Genomic DNA, 16806 nt, shown 5'->3' with positions numbered 1-16806 from the left:
TTGAGTTAACTGATATCATATCGACATTTGTTCATGTAACTGATCTACTTTCTCCAAATATGGTATAAAATTTGTTAACAATCCTACAGAGGGTTCTCCTGAACTAATAATTCCCCATACTCACCTCATACGTCCTCTGCTATCCTAGTAGTCACTTCCTCTTCATATTGCATGGCTAACCTATTGAGGGGAGCCCTAAAATTCCCCACTCAACAGTGGAGGTTAAGAAATATGCATCTCAGATTCCTGCAAAATCTTCTGAGCTGAAGGTTAAAGACCACCTCTTAGCTCCTAACCAGATACCCCAATTGGTTCTGTACGGTTACACCCCACATGGTTAACACTAATTCAGGCAGCCATCTAAAAGCAACAGGTACCCTCCGAGCCTGAACAGCAGGCGTCATTCATGCTGACATGAGCAACAATTTTGCTACCAGCTGTAGTGTGTGTCCTCTTCAGGCCAGTATGGTGTCAAAGTCAGATCAAATATTTTGAAAACTGACTAAAATAGTCATTTATCTCAATTGTATCTTCATGTGCAAACACTTTAATTATATTATATCAATACCTTAAGTGTGCTCAGTTTTATGGCTGATTTTCATTATTTTTTCTGTGTATACTCTTATTCAAGGACATTATCAGAAATTAGCAAAGTGTGACTTAAAAGAAACAAGCAAAAATGTCATCTCTAAAACCTTGTCAACAGATCACTGACAATTCCAAAACATATGTTGGATGAAGTATGCGTGTATTAATAATATTGTCCTGTGGTCTGCTCTGACACTAATGGTGTAGTGAAACTATCAGACACAAAAAACAGTGTTACAACTTGACATCTCATCACACTTGTTAAGGCTGTGACAATGACAGTATGTCCAACAGTCAATGCAACAACAGCACTCCATAACCAGTCCCTGAAATCTATACTTATTAGTCATTTGGAATTTCAGGTCCTTTATTCAAATGGAAATAATGGTACTTAGCTTGTTAGCACAACTCTTGGATGTACATTGTAGTTAGATATTCTGCTGTTTTGTCATAACTGCACTTTGTATCATCCTGACGAGCTGGGCATTTGGACTTCACATATTTCACTGCAACAATTGTTGCACTACTGTGGTAGCAACATATTTAACTTTTCTGTCAGTTGCTTTATTTTTTATGGGCTATTATTCTTTGTTATTCTCTCTTATATATGAAAAACATTGCACTAAGATGACTCCTGTAATCTGCTATACTGTGGTCAACTGATAGTAACTTCTTTGTATTCTGTTTGTATTGGTCCACAATTAAATCAGTCTCAAATAACAGACACACTCAATTGTGCAGTGTTATCACTTAAGCTGCAGTTTTAAACTACATATGTGTCATGATTAAAGTCCTTCACTCTAGCAAGGTACATTGAGTGGAAATGGTATACAGTGCCCTTGCCTGATTGTTGCTTTGCAACGATACAATATTACTATATTACAGTGTATTAAAGCTGTCAAAAGTGGATTTTGTGTTTTATATTTGCCTTATACAGGAAGAAATGGCACATGCATTTGTTTATTGTGTCAAGCTAATATTGCACTTGTGAAAAAGACATACATAGACACACATTTCAAAACTGTGCATCTGCGTGTGAATGCTGACTTTCCTTTTCCTGAGAAAAGAAAATCAAGAAACTTAACTGATTTTTAAGTTTTAGCAAAATCTGTTCAAAAATCCAGTAGATGAAAGTTTTGCTGTCACTCTTGCTGCTTATAGCGTTTCAAATGTGTTGGCGAAAACAATAGTGAATGGCGAATTTGTAAAAAAAGCATTTCGCGAAGCTGCTGTCGAGTTTTTTCAGCATTTTAAAACCAAGTCTGAAATAGCGGCTGCCATCATATCCCTCCAACTTTCATCAAGAACCGTCACAAGAAGAGACGAAACAACGTCTAATATTGCTATTTCTCAATTGAAAACAGACTTGGAGGCACTGTTGAGTTTCCAGTTTTTGTACAGGCAATTTTTGATAACTTTACTGTCAAGGAAGAAGATCAAAAATGGCTCTGAGCACTATGGGACCCAACTGCTGTGGTCATAAGTCCCCTAGAACTTAGAACTACTTAAAGGACATCACTCACATCCATGCCTGAGGCATGATTCGAACCTGCGACCGTAGAGGTCATGCGGTTCCAGACTGTAGTGCCTTTAACTGCTCGGCCACTCCGGCCGGCAAGGAAGAAGATCATATAAGATGAGCATATGTTATATTTTGCTACGATGCAACTCAGCCTGCCTGATAAAATACCTATCCACAAGCTTGTAAGCATTACCACAGATGGAATTCCAGCTTGTGAGGTTCTAAAAAAACATTTTCCTTCCTCAGTGCCAGAAAGGTGTAAGTTTTCCACAGTTTTTAATTTATCATTGAATTTTACACCAGCAATCTCTGTGTGGAAAGTTTTAAAATTTGAATGAAACTATCAACACTGTTGTCAAGATATTCAACAAAACTAGGTCTCACTCTCTTGAAATAAGATTTTTCGAAGATTGGGCAGGTGAACTGGAACTGTAATATGGAGATTTACTTCTCCATACTGAAGAGTGTTGGCTCAATAAGGGAAAAGCTCTTCAACATCTTCACAATCTCTTATCAGCTACCAAACTGTTTTTGCACAGACAAGAAGAGCATAGTCTGTTAGCTTATATTGAAGATCCTCACTGGCTTATGAATTTTGCTGTCTTAACTAACCTAGCAAAAAAACTCCATCAGCTAAATTTTAAATTTCAAGGAAATGACAAAGATATAGCTTATATGATATCTTATATAAATTCTTTTAACGATAAATTGTGTTTATAAGAGTGCTGCATTAAAAGAGGTGCACACACACACACACACACACACACACACACACACACACACACACACACAGACAGAGAGACAGAGAGAGAGAGAGAGAGAGAGCATGTAGATCAGCCACCAAAGTGCTGTAATGTTGTCCATGTTCAGTGTTGTCACCAGGCCTGGTATGGTATATGACGGCACGAACACTGTCAGATGCTGCCTGATCACTGTAAATGACAGAGATGTCTTGGGTTCATGAGACAGTGTTATGAGTACCTGGCAACAGTTTGAATGGGGCCTCATTGTGGGTCTCCATTTTGCCAGCTGGTCAAATAATGCCGCATTGGGAATTGTTGAGCATTTGGGGGTGATATTGGCCAGATGTTGGATTGCATGAGAACATGAGGGTGCTATACTCTCAATCATGGTCCTAGTTAACTATGTATGACCACTATATGGAAGGATTGCAGTATAGTGCACCAAGCACTTTGTAGCCCCATAATATTTGCAACTGTTATAGAAGAACAAGTAATGGAATCCCTTTCACAGTCCATCTCATACCATACAGTAAGTTGGAGACTAGCAGCAACCGGACTACGAAATTACTAGGCCATGTATAGGCTGCCATTAACACCATCACACATACGGCTGTACCTGGAGTGGTCCATGATTGGGAAGCATGGACTGTTGATGAATGGTGTCACATTGTGTTGAGTTGTGGTTGTGCACTATCCCAATGGCCACTGTTGGTGAGTATGGTAGAGAAATGAGGAGAGGTCCCATTCTTCCAATGTTTTGGAGAGGCACAGCATGATGTGAGGAGCCATCAGGTATGACATCAGGTCATGGCTCATAGTGAGTAATTGAATTCTTAAGTCACAACAGTACATCACGAACATCCTGTGATACCTCTCATGCAACAGCATCATGGTGCCATTTTTCAGTAGGACAATGCTCATTCACATATGAAGTGTGTCCCTATGAACTATCTGTATGGTGTTGATGTACTCCCATTACCAGCAAGATCCACAAAACTTTCCTGATAGATTGTGTGTGGGACAAGCTCAGCTGTCAACTCTGTCCCAGTAATAGTATTTAGGATACCAAGGGCCAGTTACAACAGTTGTGGGTCAACTTGTAGGAGGAGAGGATACAATAGCTTCAACTGAATCACTGCATGCATCCAGGGCAGAGGGAGTGCAACATCATCCTGCAAGGAGGTTCATACTGAAGTTCTTTGTAAATTTGACTAAATACTGTAATCACTGCAATACAATCACATATCCTCCCAACCCGTAAAGTTTGATCTTGTTTGCTCCTCTCCTGAGTGCTTGACCTTTTCTGTCAGGTAGTGTAGTGAACGGGAGGATGGTCAGTATTTGGGGATATGACAGGAAGAACCATATGAAGCAAAAAAGTGCAGTATACATGGGCTCCAAAATGCGTACTTTACAAGCCATGAGTGCTATGTCCTTTTCAGTACTGTGAAATATATCTTTAATTGAACAAGTGTTCATAGCTCTTAATATATGCATTTTAAAGTCAGTGCTTACTACAAATTTTTGCTTCAAATGATCATTCCTGTCATATCCCTAAACATTGACCATTCCTGCTGGAACACCTTGTATAGTCACTTACTCTAAAAAAAACTGCTCCCAGTATTTTTTGCCTTTTATTTTACAGGATATTCAGCAACTATTACTTAATTTTCTTTTCATGTATCCTGGTGACTTTACTGTTTATTCTTCATAGGCATACACACTCAGAATCATACTTGTACTGCAGTTGCAAGTGTTTTCCACCTGTTCATTTCAAAATTGCTTGTCTTTTTGCACCTGGCTTTATTTGGCATGCACTGTATAACTAAAAACCATTAATAACATATATTTTAACACCACCACACCAATTGTTTGTTTTGGTTTACATGTATCACTTTTTTGTTATTTTATCTGTGTGCATTACAAATGACAGAATGAAAAGGAAACCCATTAGGAATGGACAGCATAGAAGACTTTTGGAAACTACACTTATGATGCTTCACTAGCCTTGATGATTTCAATTATAATCTAGAACCACAAGGGTGGAACTTCCACTACAGCATAAATACATGCTCAATAAAAATTGATTTTACAGATTTTTTTCACTGACATCTTTGTCAAATGAAGCCAATACAAATTCACTGAACTGTTAGTAATGGTCCTTATTTCGTGCTTGCTTTCGACTTCCAAACAGTGTCACAAACTGTAAATTGAATTTTATTCCAATAAGAATGGACACGAGTGAGGCGATACACACAATACTCATGGTCAAATGCGCTTGAGATTTTGAAATTCATAGCATAGCTCAATACAATGTTAAGTTCTCCTTGGATAGTGATGTGATAGGTTAGTCACATGGGACAGATGCAAGTGATATGAAAGAAACTACAAACTAGCCGCAGCAGCAAGCTTTCACTCTGTTTAAAATTTGACAATTTCCTGGAAGACAGAAGAAAACAGCATTAAATTCAGCTGCAACACGCTCAATACAAACTCCAGCTGAATTTTATAGGATTCTGAAGAGGCTAATTTCGCCTATTAAAAATTTGAACATTTTAGTGTCTGTGTCCTTTAGTGAGAACATTACTATCCCCCCCTCCCCTTTTAGTTTTTTCACTCGTGTGGCGCTACAACTTTATATTGCAGAATGAGTGAAACAAGATATCCAACTCTATACAGGCAGAATGAATAATTTTTGGAAACAACACTCCTACTGAACAGTTTAGCTGGTACTGTATACATAAGACTTATATACATCTACAGCTACATGCAGACTCTGAAAGCCACCATATGGTGTGTAGTACTACTACTACTACTACTACTACTACTACTACTACTAATAATAATAATAATAATAATAATAATAATAATAGTTTCCTTTTCTGTTCCACTCAGAGATCAAGTGAGGGAAAAATGACTGCCTATATGCCTCCGTATTAACCTTATTTTCTCTTATCTGATCTTCATGGTTCTTACACAAAATGTACGTTGGTGGCAGGAGAGTTTTTTTGCAGTCTGCTTCAAATGCCAGTGCTCTAAATTTTCTCTTAAGTATTCTTCAAAAAGAACATTGCCTTTCATCCAGGGATACTCATTTCAGTTCTCGAAGCATTTCTGTAACACTTGTGTGTTGTTCAAACCTGTTGGTAATAACTTTAGCAGCCTGCCTCTGTTTTGATGTCTCCTTTAATCTGCCATGGTGCGGATCCCAAACACTTGAGCATCGCTCAAGAACAGGTTGCACTAGTGTCCTATATGTGGTATTCTTTACAGATGAACCACACTTTCGTAAAATTCTCCCACAACACCGAAGTCGACCATTCGCCTTCCCCACCACAATTCTCACATGCTCTTTCCTTTACATAATGCTTTGCAGTGTTCCACCCATGTATTTAAACGATATGATTGTGTCAAGCAGGAGACTACAAATGTTGTATCTGAGCATTACAGGTTGTTTTTCGTACTCACGCGCATTAACTTACATTTTTCTACATTTTGAGCCAGCTGCAATTCATCACACCAATTAGAAATTTTCTCTGTGTTATCTTTTATCATCTTACAGTCACTCACCTTGGACAACTTCATGTATACCAAGGCATCATCAGCAAGCAATTGCAGACTGCTGCTCACCCTGTCCACCAGCTCATTTATGTACACAGAAAACAATAGCTGTTCTATCACACTTCCCTGGGGCACTCTTGACAATAGCTTAGTCTCTGATGAACACTCGCCATTGAGACTTAAGAAGTCTTCAAGCCATCCACATATATCAGACCTATTCCATATGTTTATACCTTCAGTAACAGTCTGCAGAGGGGTACAGTGTCTAACGCTCTGCGGAAATCTATGAAAATGGAATCTGCCCGTTGACCTTCATCCCTATTTTACAGCTTATCACATAAGAAAAGGGCAAGCTGAGGTTCACATGAGTGATGTTATCTAAAACCATGCTGATTCAGGGACATAAGCTTTTCAGTCTCTAGGAAATTCATTACATTCAAACTCCGAATATGTTTTAGAATTCTGTAGCAAACCAATGTCTGTAATTTTGCAGGCCCGTTCTTTTACCCTTCTCATACATAGGAGTCACCTACGCTTTTTTCCAGTCACTTGGAACTTTGCACTGGGCAAGAGATCCATGATAAATGCAAGCTAAGCAAAGGGTCAATGCCACAGAGTGCTCTTTGTAATTGGGATTCCATATGGACCTGGTGACTTTATTGTTTTCAACTCTTTTAGTTGCTTCTCTGTGCCAGGGATGCTTATCACTTTATCATCCATACAGGACTCTTTGCAATGGTGAAAGAACAGTATGTTTGTACAATTCTCCTGCATGAACAATTTCTTAAATGTAGACTTCAGTTTTCATTTTGCTATTTTCAGCTTCCACAGCAGACTGGTAAATGAGTGACTGGATGGAAACCTTAGACCCAATTAGCAATTTTATGTAGGCCAAGGATTTTCTCAGACGGTACATGTTTTCACAGATGCACAAATCTCTACTAACCTTTGCCTGTCATCATTTGTGTGTTCTTTTGAACCGAGAGTACAACAGCCTTTTCTTCCTCACCATTTTCCAAATTTTGCTGTTAAACTACAGTCAGTATTTTCGATCCTTAATCCTCTTACTAGGCACTCCAGAGCAAGATTTACAATCTGCTTCAACTTTGCGCGTAATTCATCTATGATTGCAATTCATTGTCTAAGTGAGTCTAATATTTTGTGCTTTGAAAGTGTTAGAAGATCACGAACACAGAACAACAATAATTTGGACATTAGTGAAAGCAAAGCTCAGCATTCCAGCCCTAATAGGCCAACCAGGACTGATTGACCACCATGTCATCCTCTGCTGATGGCATCACAGGATGTAGTATGGAGGGGTGTGAGGACAGCACGCTTCTCTTTTCTCTCCTAGCCACTGTCTGCTTTCTTGATATTGCAGCTGCTACTTTTCACTCAAGTAGCTCTTCAATCGGCATCAGAATGCTGAGTACATCCCATTTCAGTCATCCACAAAATAAAAAAAATAAAAAATCCCTGGCAGTACTGGGAATCAAACCCGGATCCTCCACAAAGCAGCCAGATCACTGAGCTACAGAGGCAGACTATTTGGTTATTAGGAACTACAATAATTAACCAGATGGGTTGCAAATAGATATTTTGATCCCTTTCATACACTAAAATAACAAATTATGAGTGACAATGTCAAATTTTCTGTGTGTCATTTCTTCAATATACTTGATTTCAATGCTATTATGTTCATGGTACTCTGTTGCATGTTCCTAGACTCATTCCAATTGCCAAATCATGGAGAAAATGTTTCAAACATTAATTACTAGAGGGTGCATGGTCTTTGTATCAAACAGTGCTTCCCTCTACAGCTGCAAGTGCCATGCATCACAGTATCATCCATTTAGGTGAAGTACATTTGCGTGGTCAGCAGAGTACATGTAAACATCTGCTGTATCAATAAAACATCTTTGTAATAAAGGGAAGATTAGCAATTACAGAGAAACATAAGCAAGGTCTTTGGCAGACAAGATTTACACTTGATTGTTGAGTCAGTTAAAGCTATGAACCCATTGTGTGTAATCCCAATACATACAACAGACATCTTTAATTTTAAAGATGCTGCTGAAACATTGTTGTCACTGGAGGCATGCAAGATCTCAAAATGCAGTACAAACTAAGTATCTCATACTCATCCATCTCAAACAGCTACACACAGCAAGTAAAGTTTTGCATCACCTCGTTTCAGGGAGTTCTGGAACCTGTATAGAAAACTGGAACAGAGGTCAATATAAACATCATTTCCGTCCTTTTTATTGCTCATGAAAACCACACATTGCATGTTGTACCTTCAGAGGTAGCGGTCCAGATCGCTGTACACACGAGTACCTCTAATACCCAGTAGCACTTCCTCTTGCGTTGATGTATGCCTGTATTTGTCGTGGCATACTATCAACAAGTTCATCAAGGCACTGTTGGTCCAGACTGTCACACTCCTCAACAGAGATTTGGTGTAGATCCCTCAGAGTGGTTGGTGGGTCACGTCATCCATAAACAGCCCTTTTACAATCTATCCCAGGTATGTTTGATAGGGTTCATGTCTGGAAAACATGCTGGGCACTCTAGTCAAGCGATGTCATTATCCTGAAGGAAGCCATTCAAAAGATGTGCATGAAGGGGGTGCAAATTGTCATCCATGAAGATGAATGCCTCACCAATATGCTGCCAATATGGTTGCACTATCGGTCGGAGGATAGCTTTCAGGCACTGTACAGCCGTCAACAGCACCTTCCATGACCACCAGCAGCGTACGTCGACCCCACAAAATGCCACCCCGAAACAACAGGAAACTTCCACCTTGCTGCACTCGCTGGACAGTGTGTATAAGGTGTTCAGCCTGACTGGGCTGCCTCCAAACACGTCCCCAACAATTGTCTGGTTGAAGGCATATGCAACACTCATTGGTGAAGGGAACGTGATGCCAATCCTGAGTAGTCCATTTGGAATGTTGTTGGGCCAATCTGTATAGTGTCGTGGTTGCAAAGATGGACCTCACCACGGACGTCGGGAGTGAAGTTGCGCATAATCCAGCCTATTGCACACAGTCTGAGTCGTAACATGACGTTCTGCGACTGCACAAAAAGCATTATTCAACATGGTGGCATCGCTGCCAGGTTTCCTCCGAGCCATAATCCATAGGTAGCCGTCATCCACTGCAGTAGTAGCCCTTGGGCAGCCGAGTGAGGCATGTCATTGACAGTTTCTGTCTGTCTGTATTTCCTCCATGTTCAAACAACATCGCTTTAGTTCACTCTGAGACACCTGGACACTTTCCTTGTTGAGAGCCCTTCCTGGCAGAAAGTAACAATGCGGACGCGATCAAACCGCAGTATTGACTGTCTAGGCATGGTTGAACTACAGGCAACACAAGCCATGTACCTCCTTCCTGGTGGAATGACTGGAACTGATCAGCCGTCGGACCCTCCTCAGTATAGTAGGCGCTGCTCATGCATGGTTGTTTACAGCTTTGGGCAGGTTTCGTGACATCTCTGAGCAATCATAGGGACTGTGTCTCTGATACAATATCCACTGTCAATGTCTATCTTCAGGAGTTCTGGAAACTGGGGTGATGCAAAACTCTTTTTGATGTGTGTATTAAAACTCTTGCTCTAAAACAGAATGATGGAAAAACGTCAATGTATCAAAAGAGGAAAGACAATGGCTGATGTCTGCGATGCTATACATCATCTGAAAGATCCATCATGTTTATCAGTTGAAAAAAAAAAAAACTGTTGAAAATGTTGCCATTTTTCCTCAACAGCACAGGGAGTTTTACAGTAATCTTTGTAACATCTGATATCAAGAACAGAGTTATCCAAGAAACAGAAATCCACACTGAAGCATTTTTCTTTTAAATTAATTTTGTTATTCTCTTGTAAAAAAATGGAAAGATATGAGAAATGGTCTTTGTTGACTACAGTTCTACTAGTTAAAACATCACTGCTGTATTTCTCTACTTAGACTATCAGAAATAAAATGTAGTGCTCAAGTATTAGTGGCACTTTAAATGAACACTCCCTTATTGCCACTCAGAACCAGCCAATTCCCTGGTATGGCACCTAGAATGTTCTTAATAAATTATTTATTTTGTCTCATTTTTTGCAGTGGTGAGGTGAGCAGCAGAATTCCCTGGTAACAGAATATTTTCTCATTTTCTGGATACAAATAAGTTATGTACAAAAAGAAATACATTGTTTTTTAATTCTCCTGAGAAATGTGAGATTTGAAACTTAGAATGTTTGACATAAGCTGATGATTCATGTATAGAATATTGCAATATGATCTAACATACCAAAAATATTTTTGTGATGAGGTAAACCTATTCAGAAAATTATTACACTTAAAGAGATATATGAGCTGACTGATACCAAACTCCAACAGGTGCAACTTTTAATGCCAAAAGAAACACTTAAAAATAGTTAACAGTACTTCTGTATTTCAGAACCAGACATTTGTCAACTGTAAGCTGGCCACTCGGCTCCCCAGTCCTTAACTTACAGAAGTCAGGAGGCTCAGCCGGCAGTAATTTCATTTTGGTTGTAGACAACGTTACCAACTTGACAGTACTTTGTGAGGTAGCTACTGTCATCTGCTGAGTTACTGTTTTGTACTTCATTCTGTTTTATATTGCTTCCTTTCGTTGTGGTAAGTATACATAATTGTTGTAGTTATGATCTTTATTGAGCATAATAATATGTAAGATGATTTCTGTTTTGATAATGAACAACTTTTAAGCAATTTTTATCTCCATGCATGATTTCTGCTTTTGCTGAACCATGAAGCCAGTTTAAGATGCCTGCACTGAGAGAGGCAGGTGTGACTTGTACTCCCCCCACCCCCCTACACAGTTCACCAACCTGTGGCAGTATTTGTGGAAGCTGGGCTTACTTTCTCCCACTCCCTTCTTAGTCCAGTCAAATGGTATTCAGAAAGGTCAAGTGAAAGTTCAGTAGAAGTTTATTTTACAAGCTTTCTGTCTGTTTTTCAAGGTGCTAAATCCAAATTTTTAGTTTCACAAAAATTTCAACCCTGAAATGGGTCAAAACCATGATAAAATGGGACTTACTTTGTATATTTAGCTCGGAACTCAAAAACAATGCAATTTTTGGTGACATTGACTATTTACGAAAATAAAGAGGGTAATATTTCCCACAGTATAGGTCTCAGTGATGTTTTTTGTCAGACCCACCATACGATGTGTAGCATGTACTGATGTTGGTGCGATTTCAAAGCTGAGGTGATAGGCAATCTCAGGACCCTCACCACCACACATTTGTATAATTTTTTGCACATCCATTGCCAAATTCCATCTTGCAGCAATGTCACAATGTTATTGTAGTGGGTGGTAGTTGATACTTGCTGTACTGGAGGGTTAAGATGTTTGTAAGATGGCAATAACCTTTCCCTTCTGTTGGGGGACACCCGTTGCATCAAGTTGTTTGGTACAGTGGGCAGTCATTTTCAGATATCTGTGAAAGCTATGTTTCCTTCATTCAACTGAAGTACAATTTGACATCTGTTGTAGTGTTTGATGATAACACTGACAAGCTGAGTATCAGCACCAAGGACAACACGTGAGCAAGAAGCTCCCACTGCAACAACTCCATAGAAATAATCTTCAACAAAACGATGGTAATAACTGTCACTCAGGAGAAACTCCTCTCCAATTCAAAGAACAAGGGCCACTTAATAATGGTAACATTGGCAAAAGAAGGTACAGCTTTGAAGCAAGCCGTGGAAGATGCTGATACCTTGATTATCAACACAGTGCTATCTTTGGCTCCCACACATTCAACTATCGTAGTAATTGAGGAAGACATGGGACTTCTTGCATTCTAACAGGCCTCAATCAACAAAATAATGTACTACAGGAAAAATGGGGAAGAAGGAAAACCTACACAGTTTTACACTCCTCAGGGAATTGGCCACCCCTTTCGAGAGAATATCCTGTTTTTCCATGCAGTCAGTGGCTGTGACACTAGTTCTGCTCTTTAGAATCAAAACAAAGTGAGATGCAACATTAAATTGAAGAAAAACACTGAATTTCAACAGGACATACAAATGTTTACAGATCCAAATGCAGACAAAGAGGCCATAGTGGCATGTGGTAAACGATTCATCAAGTCCTACAGTGGTGTGAGCAGAAGGTCTATGAACCACCTCATATAGAGAACCTACGTCAAACCAACGTTCAAAACAACTGCCAACATCGCTTCTCTGCTACCAACTGAGGATGCTATGAGTGTACCACCAAGTGCAACAATGGGTGGACAAAAATAAAAATTCCAAGGAAAAGGGTTGAACAAGCTCAAACTCCTCTGGTTCCAATCACTATGCTCCAGTCACCAGCATCTGACATTCTGACCTGTATTGCATGCAAATACAAAACAGAGTGTCATGGCTGCCCTTGTAGCTTCTCAAAAACAGGCCTCCACTGCTTGAAGCTGTGCACCAACTGCAATACAGTTCGCGAGAACGTCAGCCAAGTCAATTTGTAAGACTTAGAATAAGCTGTGTTGAAAGTACAGGAGGAAGCATGTGTAATCTAATGACCTCATTATTGTAACAAACACTGCACACTGGTTTCAATTCTAATTATTTACCAACTATCTGGTATGAAATGAAAGTAGTCATTATTATCTTACTTACGCGTACCACACCCAAACATATTCTCTCTTTGCTGACCAATCAAGTAGAGATGAGTGTAGGGGTGCACGACATGCAAAGCAGATGAAACTTCTTTGAAATTTCCTTAAAATTATGATATCACAGATATATTATTATTATTATTATTATTATTATTTAATTACCAAATAAGGCATAATTATTATGTAATTTACATAAGTTGCTTGAATACCTTTTAATTGTAGGAGTGATGAAAGCTTTCATTTTGCTGTTTGAAAGATCATCATAGTGTACTGAGGGATGAGTTGGGTTTTGGAGGAGACACCCAAAATGACACCAACTTCAATGTGCGCTAAATGTCATACAGTTGGTCTGATCAGAAAAGTCATTGCGATCTTTTTGTGGGAAATTTTATCCTCTTTATTTCCATAAATAGTTAACTTTGCCAAAAATTGTGTCGTTTCCAAGTTATAATCTAAAAACCACCAAAAAAGTCCCATATTTAGGGTTTCTTCTATTTTTTTTACCTATTTTCAGGCTGAAATTTTGGTGGGACTTGAAAAATTCAGATTCAGCACCCTCGAACACATACAGAAAGCTTGTCAAAAAAGTTCTACAAAGCTACGCTTTCCACTAAAAATCACAATTTCACTGGAATAACTAGAACCTCTGCCCATCACCCAAATTGCAGTTAACACAGTGTAGGGTCTCGAGAAGTTACCACCCTTCCCTTCCAAATCATCTTATTCAACCTCCCCCAAAATAATTCTTTTGTCTTTCCAGGAGGATGAACCTCTGGTTATGGAAGCTATGGTTCCTGCTACATATTTTTATTAACTTCAATCAGTTCTGCTGGGAGTTGCTGCTCCTGAAGGTAATCATTAACCAAAAACAAACTTTCATTAATAATACACTCCTGGAAATTGAAATAAGAACACCGTGAATTCATTGTCCCAGGAAGGGGAAACTTTATTGACACATTCCTGGGGTCAGATACATCACATGATCACACTGACAGAACCACAGGCACATAGACACAGGCAACAGAGCATGCACAATGTCGGCACTAGTACAGTGTATATCCACCTTTCGCAGCAATGCAGGCTGCTATTCTCCCATGGAGACGATCGTAGAGATGCTGGATGTAGTCCTGTGGAACAGCTTGCCATGCCATTTCCACCTGGCGCCTCAGTTGGACCAGCGTTCGTGCTGGACGTGCAGACCGCGTGAGACGACGCTTCATCCAGTCCCAAACATGCTCAATGGGGGACAGATCCGGAGATCTTGCTGGCCAGGGTAGTTGACTTACACCTTCTAGAGCACGTTGGGTGGCACAGGATACATGCGGACGTGCATTGTCCTGTTGGAACAGCAAGTTCCCTTGCCGGTCTAGGAATGGTAGAACGATGGGTTCGATGACGGTTTGGATGTACCGTGCACTATTCAGTGTCCCCTCGACGATCACCAGTGGTGTACGGCCAGTGTAGGAGATCGCTCCCCACACCATGATGCCGGGTGTTGGCCCTGTGTGCCTCGGTCGTATGCAGTCCTGATTGTGGCGCTCACCTGCATGGCGCCAAACACGCATACGACCATCATTGGCACCAAGGCAGAAGCGACTCTCATCGCTGAAGACGACACGTCTCCATTCGTCCCTCCATTCACGCCTGTCGCGACACCACTGGAGGCGGGCTGCACGATGTTGGGGCGTGAGCGGAAGACGGCCTAACGGTGTGCGGGACCGTAGCCCAGCTTCATGGAGACGGTTGCGAATGGTCCTCGCCGATACCCCAGGAGCAACAGTGTCCCTAATTTGCTGGGAAGTGGCGGTGCGGTCCCCTACGGTACTGCGTAGAATCCTACGGTCTTGGCGTGCATCCGTGCGTCGCTGCGGTCCGGTCCCAGGTCGACGGGCACGTGCACCTTCCGCCGACCACTGGCGACAACATCGATGTACTGTGGAGACCTCACGCCCCACGTGTTGAGCAATTCGGTGGTACGTCCACCCGGCCTCCCACATGCCCACTATACGCCCTCGCTCAAAGTCCGTCAACTGCACATACGGTTCACGTCCACGCTGTCGCGGCATGCTACCAGTGTTAAAGACTGCGGTGGAGCTCCGTATGCCACGGCAAACTGGCTGACACTGACGGCGGCGGTGCACAAATGCTGCGCAGCTAGCGCCATTCGACGGCCAACACCGCGGTTCCTGGTGTGTCCGCTGTGCCGTGTGTGTGATCATTGCTTGTACAGCCCTCTTGCAGTGTCCGGAGCAAGTATGGTGGGTCTGACACACCGGTGTCAATGTGTTCTTTTTTCCATTTCCAGGAGTGTATTACCATCATCTATGTATCAGGCTGAGAAATTTTCATCTTGCCCTCCTGTATTGCACCAGTTAATAGTATCACAGTACAAGAAAAAAAAACACCTCTTAAATTGTTTCATGCATCCTGGTTTTGATTTGTCACTTCTGTGATACTTAGATGTTTCTGCTCAGGATTATGAAGTATTTCAAAGAACATAATGCAATCACGAACACTTTACCCATGAAGCATATGTAATGGTTTAAATTTGAGTGTATAGGTGTGACTTTACTGTAGGTCTACCCCTTTTGATATGAATAACCATCAGAAATACGAAGTACTGGTGACAGCTGTCAACATTGAACAAGAGGAAGCACTGATTCTGAAAAACTCAGTTTTCCCCTTTCTCAATAATGTACTGTGAATTATGGATGAATGTCCATAGGCAGATTCCATATTTCTAGATTTCCAGAAACAATCCGACCCGGTTACCACTGCAGACTGTTAATGAAGGTATGAGCATATGGAATAGGTTTCCACATATGTGAGTGGTTTGAAGGCTTTGTTAGTAACAGTACTCAATATGATGTCCTCAATGGCAAATGTTCATCAGAGACTTGGGTATCATCAGCAAAGCCCCAGGGAAGTGTGATAGGATTGCTATTATTTTCTGTATACATAAATGATCTGGTGGACAGGACAGGCAGCCATCTGCGATTGTTTGCTGATGATGCTGTAGTGTATGAGAAGGTGTCACTGTTGAGTGGCCATAGGAGAATACAGGTTGACTTGGACACAAATTGTAGTTGATGCGGTGAATGGCACCTAGCAATAAAATGTAGAAAAATTTAAGTTAATATGGATGAGTAGGTAAAACAAACCCATTATGTCTGGATACAGCATTAGTAGTGTCCTGCCTGACAGTCACACAGCTTAAATATCAAGCTGCAATGTCACAAAGTGGTATGAAATGGAATGAGCACGTGAGAACTGTGGTAGGGAAGATGAATGGTCAACTTCATTCTATCGGGAGAATTTTGGGGAAGTATGGTTCATTGGTTCATTTATAAAAGAGACCACGTATAGGATGCTAGCGCTGTGGTGTCACCGCAAGGCACCACACTTGCTAGGTAATAGGTTTCAAATTGGCCGCGGTCCGTCAGTACACATCGGACCCGCGAGTTGTCACTGTCGGTGCTAGCAGACCAAGCACCGCCACTCGGCTGGTCTTACGAGACAAGGTAGCGCACTGGCCAGTTCTACAGCCAACTTTAATAGGAATGGTTCACCTGTTATAGCTTCACAGATCTCATTTGCAAAGATGCTAGTTAGCATAGCCTTCAGCTAAGTCAGTAGCTACGGCCTAGCCAGGTGCCACATACAGCTTCAGCACTGACAACTGATCTATATGTGTGAAGCAATCAGAATTGTAAAGAAGTATTCGTAGTTAAGTCTA

The 16806-nt window shown here is 40.8% G+C and overlaps 1 protein-coding gene across 3 annotated transcripts in view; it reads right to left on the bottom strand.

The window, feature by feature from the left end:
* The window catches only part of LOC124721743, an 855569-nt gene that overhangs the window by 383223 nt on the left and 455540 nt on the right, over positions 1-16806 (bottom strand). The window lies entirely within an intron of this gene.

The sequence above is a fragment of the Schistocerca piceifrons genome, chromosome X (assembly GCF_021461385.2).
Source record: "Schistocerca piceifrons isolate TAMUIC-IGC-003096 chromosome X, iqSchPice1.1, whole genome shotgun sequence".
NCBI lineage: Eukaryota > Metazoa > Arthropoda > Insecta > Orthoptera > Acrididae > Schistocerca > Schistocerca piceifrons.
The sequence above is the reverse complement of the archived record's forward strand: the minus strand, read 5'-3'. Positions and strand labels throughout refer to the sequence as shown.